Here is a 14,269-nt window from a genome sequence, read left to right as displayed (position 1 = left end):
TCCCCCCCGTAGTCGTACCATGGTGGTTTGGGTCTTCCAAGAAATCTTTCATTCTTTGGGACGCAAGATTATTGTTACGAGACGGATGAGCGCGAGACGACGTGAACGTCGTAAAAAAGGAGCGTCAAATCCTCGAGATCGTCGTCGGGCAGTTGTTCCTTAAGAAAAAAAAGTTTTAATCGTCCTCGTAGACGTTACTCTTCTCGTAGCGTGAGAAACCAGCTTCCATGGGGCATCCACGAAGAATATTTGCAGCAGGGTTGTATAGGATCCGAGAAGGTGACGTTGGACTGCCAAGGGCTTTTATGGTAGTGTGCGCATATTACCCTGAAGCACAAGGCACTGTAGGGGGACTGCGTGCGATGCAGTTAAAAATTCATTACTGTTTATTAGCATAACTTTAAATACTGCTTTCTGGCAATGATGCTCGATGTGATTTTTAATGTTATATGAAATATTCTTCGTAATTTCGTGGACTTTTAATATTCGGAATTTTTATCCCAACGATTTAAATGAATTATGTAAAAATTTTATTTCTCGTTGCTACGGTGGTACCTGTTTTTCTTATCTTCGGTAACCAAAGGGTTAAAAGTTTGAAGAGCTTGCTCCATTTCTATAGCAGGGTACCATGCTGGGATAAGGCGTTTGGCAAAGGGACTTTTCTAGCTGAACTGGTTTCGAGTGTATTTCAGGTAGCTGGTCCGAGCAGGCTTCAATCTTATGGCCAATCGACTCGCTATTCATGATAATGACTTTTGTAAATAAGTTTCCCCGGGTAGCATGAGTCTCGTGGAAGTGTACAAGTGTCTGATTACGGTTGTGGTGACATTTGGCGGGCTGAGCATAGTCTTCACCGAATTTCCAATGTGGTTTATTTCAGAAGGAAATCATTATTATTGCTCGACCACTTTGCGGGATGCACTTGTAATCTTTTGCTGTAGCAATTTTTATATACATATAAAATTTGCTGCTTCGTTGTAATTGCAAGTACTTGCAATGGTATAAGGTTAAATTGTTCCGAATTTTAGAAATTTAATCCATTTACTTGTCTCTGGATCGAGGCTCAGGGTAAAGGGTTAAAAACTTCGAAGAAATGCTCTCGTTTTCTAACAGGGTACTATGCCGACCGAGTATGTAGCCAATGCTTGTCCTAAGTAGTTCCAGGAAGGTCCTTCAGCGGTTGACCCTACTTAGGAAGAATTTCACGCTCGCTGAATCTGCTATTCATGGAAATGACTTTTGTAAACAAGTGTTTCAGGATGTTATAAGGCTCCTGGAAGTAGTTCCTGGCTTAAATAACACCTGGGGGAGATTTCAACTGTCCGAACAATGCACCCGGGTAGCTGACTTGACGTTTGTAGTCGCGTCTATGGGCCTTTGTGGGCCAATTCGCAAAACTGACTTTAGTAAATAAATTTCACAGGTAACCATCAGCGCCAAGGTAGTTTCGAAGATGGGGCCTTTTAATATGTACGTTCAAGAAATAACTTAGGTCTGATATACGAGCTTTAGTCGGATTTTTATAACGATTTTTCAAAAGACAATTTCACGTCAGAATATTTTTTTTAACAATACCTCGATATACTTCGAAATTCATATTCGTTAATTCCTCACTTTATTTTCATTTTCTCATCATAGATATTATCTTTTCATTGGTTTTCAAAGCCGATGCTACAGGACTTTGGTAGCGAACAATATCAGTCCCCTGATTACGAAACCGTACGATTCGCTATTGTGAAGAAGTATTTTCTGTAAACGGTGATATTAGGCTCGCATAAATGAGGAGGTAGTAGCGACGGACATTCGGAGACGCGGACACTTTTGTTCGACGATTCAAAAAAAAAGTACAGAGAATTTCGATGATAAAAAAAATCTTTTAAATAGACTCTATCGGCAAAGGGTTCAATTAGGCGAACCTAGATTCCGTGCAATGTACCACCCGTTATAGGGCACTCGTTTCCGGTTGGTCAATACAATTTGGATTGCTTCCAGCAATCTGCATTTTTCCAGTCCGACAATTTTACGTTAGACCAAAATTCTCTGTCCAATTGCACTGAACTGCATACAGGCATCGTGTCTTTACTATTAACGTATAAATTATCCTGAAGTATGTACTTGCTATTGAAAAAAGATTACATGAGCATGTACATAATGACTCCGTGTATATTTAACTTGAAATTGCGTAAAAGATAGAAAATTACGAATCCGACTGTAATAAAGTATATATGTATATATACTTTTCGAAATCAAAGTTTCCGTTCGAAAAATTATGCGAATGTAATGAAATCTGGAAAAATATCTTAAAATCCTTAAAAATTAGGATTTTTCCTTTTTTTTTCATATTTTAATTGGAAACTAAAAAAAAGCTTGGTGAACGTTAAATTAGCGCTAAGAGCTGCAGCTGAAATAATAATAAGATTTATGTACTAATGAGTTTCGTTTTATCGTTGGCGATTGTACGTTGCTACCAGGTCAATGACGTCACCTCATTTAATTTCTCATTAAGCACCATCTACAATTCTAGAGCGAAAGAGTTAAAAATCATGGCACAATACGTTTACGAGCGATTAGGATTTCATGCTGAGAAAGCGTAGGCATGACTGTTCGCACTCGAAATGATTTCGAGTTGTTCCAGGTATAAGCTGCCATTCCTAATGTCCACTATTATATTCGCTCGAATCCCTATTTAGAGAAAATGACTTTCGTAAACAAGATTCCTAGGGTAGTATGAGACGATTGGAAGAAAAATTTGCAAGATTCAAGTTCACGTTTTTCAAATAGAAAAATAACTCACGATCGTGTTGATTAGGAATTCGATAATTATTTATTTACAAGAGTTAGTCGCACACACAGGGTAGACCGCATTACTTGTATCTGTATATTTCAGGAAACATCAGTTCCTCGTCCGTAATATTAAATGATATTAAAAGTAAACTTTGCCGGCATGCAAAATGCACGGAAAGGAATCGGCGCGCGCTTCAAGACTGCGCGTAGGAGCATTCGAATATTTTTCAACGGACATTTTATGCCCCCAATATAACGGGATACCATAGCGACGAGGAGGTCGAGGAGTTCTGGCAGAAACCCGAGTCATGGTTATACGTCTGCGGTTAGATACGTGTTATATATATATATATATATATAGTAAAGGCTACGTGTGTTCAGAAATTTGTCACAGCCAGTGCACCTGTCTCGCTACTCGTGTTCGACTCTTCTGGGTAACACTTATCTCATTAGAATGTATTGAAAGGCGTGAAGAATGTTGTAAATACGAATTAGCCGAAGATTTTCTACCAGGGATACAGAAGAGACGAAGAGTCGTTTGGCGGGGGTCAATAATATGGATAATCCGGAAGCCCTTAAGACGTAAGGGCAGTAACGACGTTACAGGCTATATGGATTGTTGCAAATTGCATAAGAACACTGAATCACGGGTCTTTCGGATATTCGTAGCTGAATCGAGAGCACGTGCGTACGAAAGGAGAAGCTTCGAGTCGATATTTATTATTATCTTTTTCGAGGCAACTGTCAATCTTGATATTTGCAAATTTAATTTACAATACATTTCGTTCGCCGTAAATTGAATTTCGCAATGTTTCTGACAGCAGGGAATACATATTAAGGAATATGAAAAATAATAAAGATAACGTCATACGAAAAAAGAATTGGTGCGGTTGATCGTAATATCACATACGAAACAGTTTGAATCCCGAGGGCGTTCGAAAATATGTTAACGGAAATTTCATATCCTCAATGTAACAGGACTGCATATAGCGAAAGGAAGCGCAGTGCGACGCAGCTGCGTCCACGGCCGCGTGCAATAATTATCATTGAGCAAACACTGTCCGTGGTTAGGTTATAATTTTTGTACCGGTACAGGGACACTATTAAATGTCCGCGGTCGTTAATGGCCTATTAGAATTTGTCGGAAGGCGTGAGCTACATTGTAAACACGAATTAATCGAAGAGTTTCCATTAGGATAGCAGGAGGCTGGTAGAAGTTGGCCAAGGAAATACGAATAAGGAAGCGGCGACGTTTTCTCCTTCGAGGAAGGGTTAATTTTCGTCGATTTTGGAATAGGGTCTCAGGCCTCTCAGGCAGCTTCACGCTCGCCTTGTGACCCACTGTTTTGCCAATAATTAAAAACTCCAGATTCCCGCCTAACGGCTCGACTTACGAGCCAGAATCAATTCTCCAGCTTCATCGAGAAATTGGGTCACAAGGGGTTGCCACGCTATTGCGTCTAGCCTGAACGACCGTGCTGAGTTCACCGAGCGGTGAAAGGGTTAACACTTGTCGAGACATGTGGTACCATTTCGATCAGGGTACCAGAACGGGTGAGAAAGTCTCTCGGGCGTCTAGACCTCCACTGCTATATATATATATATGTGCAAAGATTATTCTTAGAGAAAGATATAAAATGTTAGCGAATTTCGATATTCCTTTTTTTTTTCACAAAATTATGGATTTTTATAAAAACAAACTTTGAATATGCACTACGCGCTGATTGGCTTGACGAAGTTTCTTAGTGACAGTTAACACCGTTAAAATGGCAACTGGAGGCCGTTTTTGTGAATTCTAAGTAAATACGTGGAATATAAATATACATGCGAGAGCGATTTTAATAATTGCGTCGATGTAGATAAAGAAAAATATAAAAGACGAAATGCACTTGTATATACAAGAACTAGGATTGCAGATGGTTATAGAAAGTTTTAGAGGGCACGTTGAAAATGTGTATATTTACAGTGAGGAAATATAGTGGTATTTATATTGTGCGCCGGAAGAGGGGATTTTACCTGTCGTAAAAGTCTTTCTGAATAAGTTTCCTTTCTTGGGTTGTAAAATTCTCAGGATAGCAGATATACGTAGGAGCATCGAGTATCGGGTTTTGAGTTATTGTGCCTGTCGATATAAAGTGTCTGCTCGTGTTGCGAGCCAGAGGACGTACTCCGGGTTATAAATGTTCGGTCGGAAAGCGTTCTTTGCGGCTTTGCCGTTAATGAGGTACTTCGAGTAAACAAGAAATTGGGATTGCAGCTATACGCAGAAGGTAGTCACGAGGCTTGTAAAATGCCGTGGAAAACTCGAAGGGCACGAAGTGGTCCTGAGGTCTGTGAAATTGTAAGGCGACCCAGCAGTCCCACCGGGTCGGAGGAAATGGAGCGTGCACGAGAAGCAGGGATACATGGGAAAGTGGAGTTTGGGAATTTTTGAAAATTCCAATGCACTACTCATGGATCCCTGGCCTCGGGAGTCATTTGGCATCTCAAATTGGTCACGAGTGCACGGAGATTGCACCGTGTCGGGGACACCCTGTCGACCGAGTGTCGGGTGCAACGGAAACGTCAATGGCGAAGCCAGTTAACGGTTTCGAATTTCGAATAATTCTTCCTCGCCAGTTATAATTCTCTGGTATCGATGGGAACGAATTTTGAAATTTTTCACGGTGCAACTCTCACGCTCGGGGCACGTGAAATTCCTGTAAAATTTTGTTAAACTTCCCCTGTACCATTTTTTTGGCTCTCCTGGCATGTGCCAGATGACACTGGAATGTGCTCGGCTCTCGGGCATGTTGCAGGATTTCTCCTGTGCTTTTTTCTTTTCTTCCCTTTTTTTTCTTTTCTTCGACTACCCAGAAGGGTTTCGCCTTTCGAGTCGACTCTTATTGGCTTATGTTTCTCTGGTGCTCGTGAGAAGGAACTTTGACATTCGTGAATCGAATTCTCACGCTGGACGATTCGATCTTCAGGCACGTCTGGAGTCTGGGGGAACCGTACCCGACGTTCCTTCCCATGGAAGATTTCAAAGACAGATCGTCTCCTGAGATGAAAGTTTCATGGTTCAATTCAATTTCAATTTTTGTATTTTTAGCGCCCAATTATTACATTGTATTTTCGATTTGAATTTTACAGTAGAAAGTGTCCATCTAAAAATTCTGAATACGTCAAAAAACGTGCATTTTTTGGCTGAAAAATATATTTGTCCATATTTTTGCAAAAAGTCTTCTTTTTCATAAAATCACGATCTTTTTAGTTGCTATAGAAAAATTCATCGATTTCATATCAAGAGGAAATCCACGTGTGCAGATAAATTGGATCATTTTTATTTTTCTCATTAATCCAACAAGTGTACCCACATGCGTGTCCTGGTTACCACAGAAATGTCCCACGCATCCTTTCGATAATATATCTTCACCACTCATGTTGTCCTGTGCAGGATGGGAAGAAAATGTTGTTTCACTCAAATAGTTTCTCACGGCCTGTGGGAATAGGACTGGAGGCAAGTCGAATGTCCTGGAGTAATTTTCCGAAAATTCCGTGAGAAAAGATATCCCCGAGCCTGCTCGAATTTACTTGGTGTCTCAGCTGCCGCGTGTCGAGGAATTTTCATTATTATCCCCTGTGTCAGGCGATAGCAGGTATAGGTGTCTTGAAAAGATTGAAGAAGAAAAAAAAGATCCACCGTATAGAAAAATTTGAGGCCGAAGCCAATCTGGCTGGGAATTCGAGGGGGCTGCCTCGTTTCGAGAATATACGTCGTTACACGTGGAGTCCATGGAATTTTGAGAGTGAACGTTGATCCTACGAGGATACATTATAGGTAACGAAGGCGTCCCGTCCCGACGCTACCTGAAGACGCCGAGCGTGAGAACTCGACTTCGAAAGAAGGCATCGCCTTCTCAGGGTTACCAAGTGCCCAGCAACGCGAAGGAGATCATCGGGAAATGTACGGAGGGTGCAGCCAAGAAAGTTTCGAACACCCATAAAGAAGAAAACAGCACGGGTCGAGTAATAAAAAATATTTCGAGCACAACAAAAATTTCCGATTAAAAGATCCCAAAGGCGATAAAAAAATACATTCCTAAATGTTGTTCAACATTATTTTCTATGTCGCAATCGGACGATTCGATCGTAAGGACTTAGCGGGGCTAATTGCAATGCGGTTAACGTATATCGTTCCACCCTGGCTATCGGAGAACTTCCTGAAGGCGAATGTTACCCTAGTAAGCATGAGAAGAAGTTCTTCCTCGTGGAAGCTTCTAGAAGCTTCGTTCTCACGACCGACCGAGGATCCCAGGGTAACAGCTTTCCCACGAAATCATACCAGCCACCCCGACGGTGGTTAATCCTCGAAGGAAGAAGGACGGATACGCCAACCTCAAGGACCTCGAGTCTTTGAAGATCGGCGACAGAGGCCAGGCGTCCTTTCTAAGAAATCCTAAGACGTCGTTAAGGCATCGCATTTTCATTATTACACCCAAAAGCTGTCTCTCCCCGCGGGCGAATAACGTTCCTGGAAGTTATTCGCCGGATCGTAAAGTACGAAGATCATTAGAGGTTCTGGATTCTCGAGCGGGTCGAATTACAACGACATTCCGGCTGTGGGACGATCGGTTACGTAATACGAGGTCCGCTTGAAAATTCCTTTACGCGTGAAAGGTCGTTTCTTCTTTGACGGCGAAGTTTGTCCTGCCACGAGCTCCAACGGCAGGGACACGACGTATACCCGAAGACGAGCGTGAGAAAGATTCTTGCCAACGGTCAAATTTATGGTGTTTTGTATTAGGGATGCAGATACGCGCAAGAACTATAATACGAAGACGAGGAAGGCGAGAGTCTTATGGGGAGATGAAATTTTTGTTTTCAACGACTTATCCCATTTTTTATATCAATCCAATTATTCATGTCTGATAACAAGGGTAGAACGGGATCTCGCGATACGTGGCACGCGCAGTTAAGCTAGGTTATGTATTACGCCAATGTCTTGTAGTGCTTTTCAAACGTGACGAACACAATTTTAAGACATGTCAAGTTATGAGGTCACCGAAAAGGCCTTGAGCATTAGGGTAGCATGAACCGCAAAGAGGCCCAAGTGTGTCTGGAAAAAAAAGAGGCTCCTCAAACGGTACATAAAAATTCTTAATTGTTCTCATTTGTTCAACACGTGCACGAGATTGGCGTAATGCATAAACAACGTACGGGAACGAAATGCGGTTCGGGTCAAGCGTGAAATTTGAGCTTAAAGCGTGACCGAGGAATTAGGAGAGTAGGAATTCGAACTGGATTTTCGAACCACCCCCGCAATGCTAATGTTTCTAGGCAGCCGTGTCCCTGATTTGCTGCAGTGGTACAAACTATGCGTGAAATTTCGCCTTGCGACGTGACTCAAGCATTAGGGCGCCAGGAAGTTCGCGACACATGTAAATCTAACTGGGAACCATTGGCTGGAATTACATGTAAGGAATGCATTGACGAAGCAACAAAACTCTCTTGAACATTTGCATGCGAACCACCTGAACAATAACCTAGCGACAAAGTAACCCCGTACTAACCGAAAAAGTCGATACAAAAATTGCGTGATAAAAAAATTTGAAAAAAAGATTTTTTTTTTTACCGCGAACAATATCGTTACAGTGTGTTCGATAAACGTGTAGAAATTTCAATAATAGAAGTAGGAGCTGGTGTGTTGCCAGCGTGACGTTTTCACTAGGAGATCAGAAGTAGTTCGACGGTCTGCAACGGCTCCAGTCGACCGAGCCGAATTTCCATGAAAAATCCCTCCCACGTATAGAACGATGGGCCATAGCTCAGAGCCCTAGGGGAATATGCTGAATAGAAATCCCTAATTAGTGGCTAGGGTAGTATGCCATAGATGGAAGTGTTCTGAAACGTCGGTAGGTGGCTGTGAGCTTGAGTTCATATTTACACTAGATTACAGTGTCGCTCCTACCGAAAGTGGTTGGCAAGCGTGAGGAAGGCTCCTGGGTGTCTGATCAAAAGTGCCGGTAGGAGTCGGAATAATTGAATAGACCCGGTCCATTTAGGTACTAGGGTACTATGCTGACTCGAAGCTGGTGATTTTCGTTTTAGACCAGCTACTGTGTACTAACTGCGGCACGTGCTAAGCGGGCAGGTTAAAAGGGGGTGTGAATAAGGCATTAGGGTGGGTAACTGGTGGCGTACGGAAAAGGGTTGACATTTCTAAACTGACTGATCTACTTTGGTACCAGGGGAGTACGGCGGTACAGAGGGTAAGGATCCTAAGGGTAATCCTTTCATAGAGGAGTTCTAATGAAGACAGGCCTACCCTATGCGGTTGATCCATCGATGGGAAATATGGTTTAACGTTAAGGGTGCTTGTACCCGTTAAGGGTTGTATGAATGGAATGAACTATTTAACGATCAGGAGGGTATACGTATCGGAAGGCTACCGTGCGTGCCTAGGGGATGATGGGCTCGATCAAGCACGAGAGCCTGAAATTTCCACTTGAGGGCACGAGAATGAAAAGTTCAGGGTGGGTTTGAACTTGGGGAAAAAAAAGAGGCCTTCAGCGTGACCTTTTATAACAGAGTCGCATCAGTCGCAGGAGTTTTACTGAATGCTACCACCCTCTATCCGTACGATAGAGCCCAAGGGGTTATATCGATTGGCTACCCTGCCGGCGTAACGTTATAAGGTTCTTTGGTCAGTAAAGCGCAAATTTTCATTTGCTTTCACACAGAATCGGTATGCTGCATCACTAAGTGAATATCTGTAATACCTTCGTAAATAGTTACGGGTAAATAGTTAAATAGTTACTTCGGATAGTGGGCATAAGCACAATTGGAAGTTCGAAATTTAGTATAATCGTATCAGTGACTGAAGCGTAAAATTTATATTTCGTTCTCATGAAAATTTTAACTCGAAAAATTCGTTAAACTGGATTTTACCACAGACAAGAGTCGCAAGAAACGTCCGAGACGCATGACGGGTGGTTCGCACGTCGGAGGCTCACATGGTTCTTTGCGCGAGTCGAGTGGCATGCGTGAGAACATGTGGCTTGGGGACACGTTACCCTCCACATATGAAGCAGAGGAGCAGGAAGTACGAAGAGGATATCTCGGTTCTGATATCCCTTGGCGGAGGGTGGTGGAGGGTGGCGGAGGGTGGGTGGTAGACGGTTAGAATGGTCTTTGTCGATTAAGGTCGAACCAATCAGCGAGCGCTCCTACGTGAGAAAGGGTTAAAGTTTCTAACACGCTGAGAACTCGGAGTATCAGGATAGCAGAGTGGAGAAGGGCTGATATTTTTGGTGCTAAGGGAAAAGAGTGTGTTGGCGGATGGCACACGTGGTACTCGAGGAAGTCATAGGGAACAACGGTGTAAGGTACCTCGAGCAGCGACGCCATAATGACTTTACATATTCCCCATAATTCCCGGAAAGTGAGAATTGCGTTATGCCTAAAATTACGCGAGTCTCTTGAGCCAAAGAGCCAAGTGAATTCAAGCGACGGAGACCCCTTTATAATCGAGTCAAGTATTACGTTGAGTTCCGTGAATCAGTTCGAGCTACCGTCTGTGCGATTAGAAGAGCATGAAGGAGTCGAGGCCCAAAGGGGTTCGAAGTGCTCTAGAAAGTTACCAGGGCAGTAAGTCTTTCAGGAGTTAGGGGACGTAATGACTGAGGCGTTGAAAAAAGAACAGGGTGAACTATACGTATAGTGTCACTCCTGCTAATTGATCCTATCCTCAAAGGGTTAATGTAACAAAAGTTCATGTCTCGACTGACTAGGACGGTATGATCGAACGAAGGTATTCCTTTAAGGGAATTAGGGAGGCATGTGATCTTGTCCGTTACACCCTATAGCGTCCGATAGAAGAGTCGGCATACAATGGAAACTCAGGTCAAAGGGTCAAAGTCGCGACGAAAGACCTTTGGATACTACCGTTAGGCTATTATAATCATAAAACTACTTGGTCTTTTCCTTCCATTTACAGCGGAGCGCTTAACAGTTTTCGTTCTCCTAGCAAGGAAAGACAGGGGGGGTTGGGATACTTGAGCATTGTCTATGGTCAAGGACGAGATAGACAGGCAACCCCCACAGCCCTTCCGAGTACCTACGTCACTGGTATTTCGCTTAGGTTACATTGTTTCAGCATTAAGTTGTGAGAGAGACTGTACTAACATTGCGTGCTATTCGAGTCTAAATGGAACCCGAGGAACCCATTACTGTTGCTGGAAAATTCATCAAAGCGAATTGTGCTAGTTATTATTATGCCTGTAAATATATTAGGCAGTAATCGATGCTAAATAACCTGCAGAACCGTGAAATGATAATTAATGTTATATTATTGATTTGCTCGTAGCGCTCGAGAAATGCTTGGAAGGTTCGTGTATGAAAATTTTGAAGGTTCGTCCTTACGTATATTTTAATACAGGGTACTGACCGAAGTACGGAGCAGAAGCTTGTGGTCCGAAGCATTAGGGTAGCAGAAAGCTACGGAGGGATCAGAAATACTTTTGAAGGACCGGTAGAACCTTTTTCGAACTATGGCTGATCATAAAAAGGGACCTGTTAATGCTGATATAATTTTAATCATGCATTTATTTAATTGGCTCTACCGCTAATGAGATGGTATAATCGGACTTTCAGGGACGGTTGTTAAATTCGAGTGGAGTCTTATCGGTTTAAGGTCCGGGCAGGACTACTGGCAAAAAACTCGGAGCCCTACTGTCAGGTGCCCCTGGCACCCCTTAAACTCTTCACAAGCGACTTCCAAACTCCACGCCCACCCGACGATAAACGACGGCTCGGCTCCGCGCTCTCTACGCATAATTTGATAAATTTAGTTATCAGGCTGATATACCGTCGTAGAGCTAGAAACTTTTAACCAGGCAAATATATTCTAATTAAATCAAATTAGATTCACCCCATCCGAGAACGCTGGCAGGGGGCACCTACGTTCCTGGGCACTCGGCTGCTTTCCGTTTGCTTAACAATTTCGTTCCCTTTTTCTCTTGTCGCCCTTATTTTCATCGCTTTACCGCGCGACGCATAGAAACTCGGTACTCGAGCTACATCGGGTCACGTGACGTATATGGTTGTATTTGGGAATGTATATTTTAGAATTACAAACCTAATGCCAAAGGTACCACCCGTTTCCATGTGGTATCCTGGAAGCGGGTTAAAACTTTTTTTTCGGGCACCCCTGTTACTTACATACTTTGGGAATGCTTATTCAGACCCACTCCTCGGAGTACAAATGTGTATCGTGTCTTTGTCGAGATCGTCGCTTTTTTCTTCGGAGCTTAGCTGGGTCAAGCTATAGACGGTAGGTGCATAGGAGTTCGACTGTTGCTATGGGAAACGGTAGAGAAACACCATGAACGTAGCGGTACTTGTCAGGCTAGTATAAATGGTGAAGAAGTTGGCTACGGGGTCCTATAGCTTTTTCTCTCAGGCAAGAGGATCGACGGTGGAATTACCAGGGGAATTTTTCATTTTTATTTCCTTGTCAATGGGACGTCCAGCCAATAAGTCATTTGAGCACCGGTTTTATTGCTGCGCTTCACGTCGAAGCTAATGAGATGGATTAACGTCTTGGACTGTATTAGGGTATTAGAATGAGGATGCAGGTTTTTAAGAAAACTACCCTCCTATACTGCATGCATTTGCATGGCTGTTACCATCCATGTATTTCGTAGGGAATAAATTGGTATTTCGAGCGAAGTCTTCGCTGTGCGAAAAGTCTATTTTCGTTTTCGAGTCGACCTACTGGGACAGTATAAAGGAAATGCGGTATGATTTTAATGGAAAAGTGCATTGATGTGATTCGTTGCACTTTTTCTATATTTTAATTAGGACGTCAGATAAGGCTAGAAAGTATTTCTGAAAATTTTTCGACAAATAGGTAAATTTAAATTCTGCTGAAAGTCAATTTTCGCGTATTATTAAGCAGGGTTCTATGAACGTCGAGTCAGTGAAAAATATTTGAAAAAATGGCGTAAAACGCGATATTACGAGCCTTTGTCTCGTTTTCAAAGCACTTCTGTTTACCGCACAATGGGAACCAATCCTAATGGGAATTAGCAGCTAAACTTAATCGCCTCTGCCTTTTCGAGAAGGAATGATGAATGGCGTTGGTAATTTCGTTGGAGGTCTTTAAAACCCATACCCCCGCAGCGAGCTAATTATCCCGGAGATTCCTCGTACTGCTCGTCCATAAGCTACATAATAGATATGTCAATTATCCTCGGTTTTACTACCAGGATTACAGAGGAATATCGGAGGTAGAATTTTTTAAAAAAATTTTTAACCAATTTCTCCGCCATTAAAAAATTTTCAAAAATTTCACCCAAAACAGGTCTCGTATTTACAATTAACATTGAATTGTCATCGTCAATACTCACATACGTTCTTGAGTACATAATAGAAAAATATGCCTCTCAAAAGTCATCCTATCAGGACTCTATAAGAAATTAGGAAAAAAAATTTATTCGAGGACACGTCCTCACCGAGATTCAACAGAATTTCGTGACTTTTGTGCACTTTTGGAAAAGGAGTCAATAAGTGCAAGAAGTGTAAATCCCGTTTGCATCGGTCCTATTGCGTGGAGACAGAGAAAAAAAAATCCACAATCTAGGTCAAACATAACAGAGCTTCAGAAGTCACGTACGAGTAGTAGAGAAAGATCTAAAAAACTATTTTTCCCAAGTCAAAAAAAAAAGTTTTCCAAGACCAATTACGAAGACTTTCCCGATGAGGAAACTAGAAAATTTCAGTAGGTACTTTTTCTTAAGTGTTTTTGGACTCGCTAAAAGGGTCCCTCGAGACCACCTCCCACAAAGGCTTTCCTATTTCACAGCCCCGCAAGGGTTCGTAAAGTCCGACCAATAGAATCCCGTCGAATGATAAATGCCTATTCGTTCCCTTCGCTGACACTGAATGTGTTCCTTGCTTTCGAAGTTTCACGTTCAATTACCACCTGCGAAGAAAAGCCTTGCGGACGTTTGCGCGCGTAACATCGAGTTGCGAATGTGCCCCGAGGGACGTCCAGACGTTATCCTCCGATTCAACGTGAACAAGATAAAAATGTGTGACGCAGGCTTTACGACTCACGAAGCCACGCCCCCTTCGAAAGATCCCATCATGTACTTTCCCCATGAAGGTCTCTCCCCAACGTTCCCACCAGCGATAAAGTTGACGCGGTGCGTCTGCGGGGCACCGTGCGGCTTGCACTTTCACACGGTTCAACGTTCTTTCTTTCGCGAAGCTTATAAGAGCAGGAGTTGGCTGGACGACACGTCAGTCGCCATGCAACACCCGTGGCGTGTAGTACGGTACAAGGACCAGTGTGTTGCACAACTTGCAGCTGAGTGCCTAGTTCATGAAGTTGAATAAAAATGATCCACGGATCAGTTAAAGTTCAACCGAGTGCTCTTGCTAGCCTACGTTATGCGTAACGAAGTATATTGAAGCTGTGAAATTGATATTAAATTTTTTT

General features: G+C 42.7%; 1 protein-coding gene across 10 annotated transcripts in view; it reads right to left on the bottom strand.

Moving 5' to 3' along the window:
- The window catches only part of LOC107269064 (neurexin-1), a 192,801-nt gene that overhangs the window by 14,815 nt on the left and 163,717 nt on the right, over positions 1-14,269 (bottom strand). The gene's annotated exons all lie outside the window — the stretch shown is intronic.

This window comes from Cephus cinctus, unplaced genomic scaffold (assembly GCF_000341935.2).
Source record: "Cephus cinctus unplaced genomic scaffold, Ccin1 Ccin1_scaffold0597, whole genome shotgun sequence".
NCBI lineage: Eukaryota > Metazoa > Arthropoda > Insecta > Hymenoptera > Cephidae > Cephus > Cephus cinctus.
This window is presented reverse-complemented; position numbering and strand designations above follow the sequence as displayed.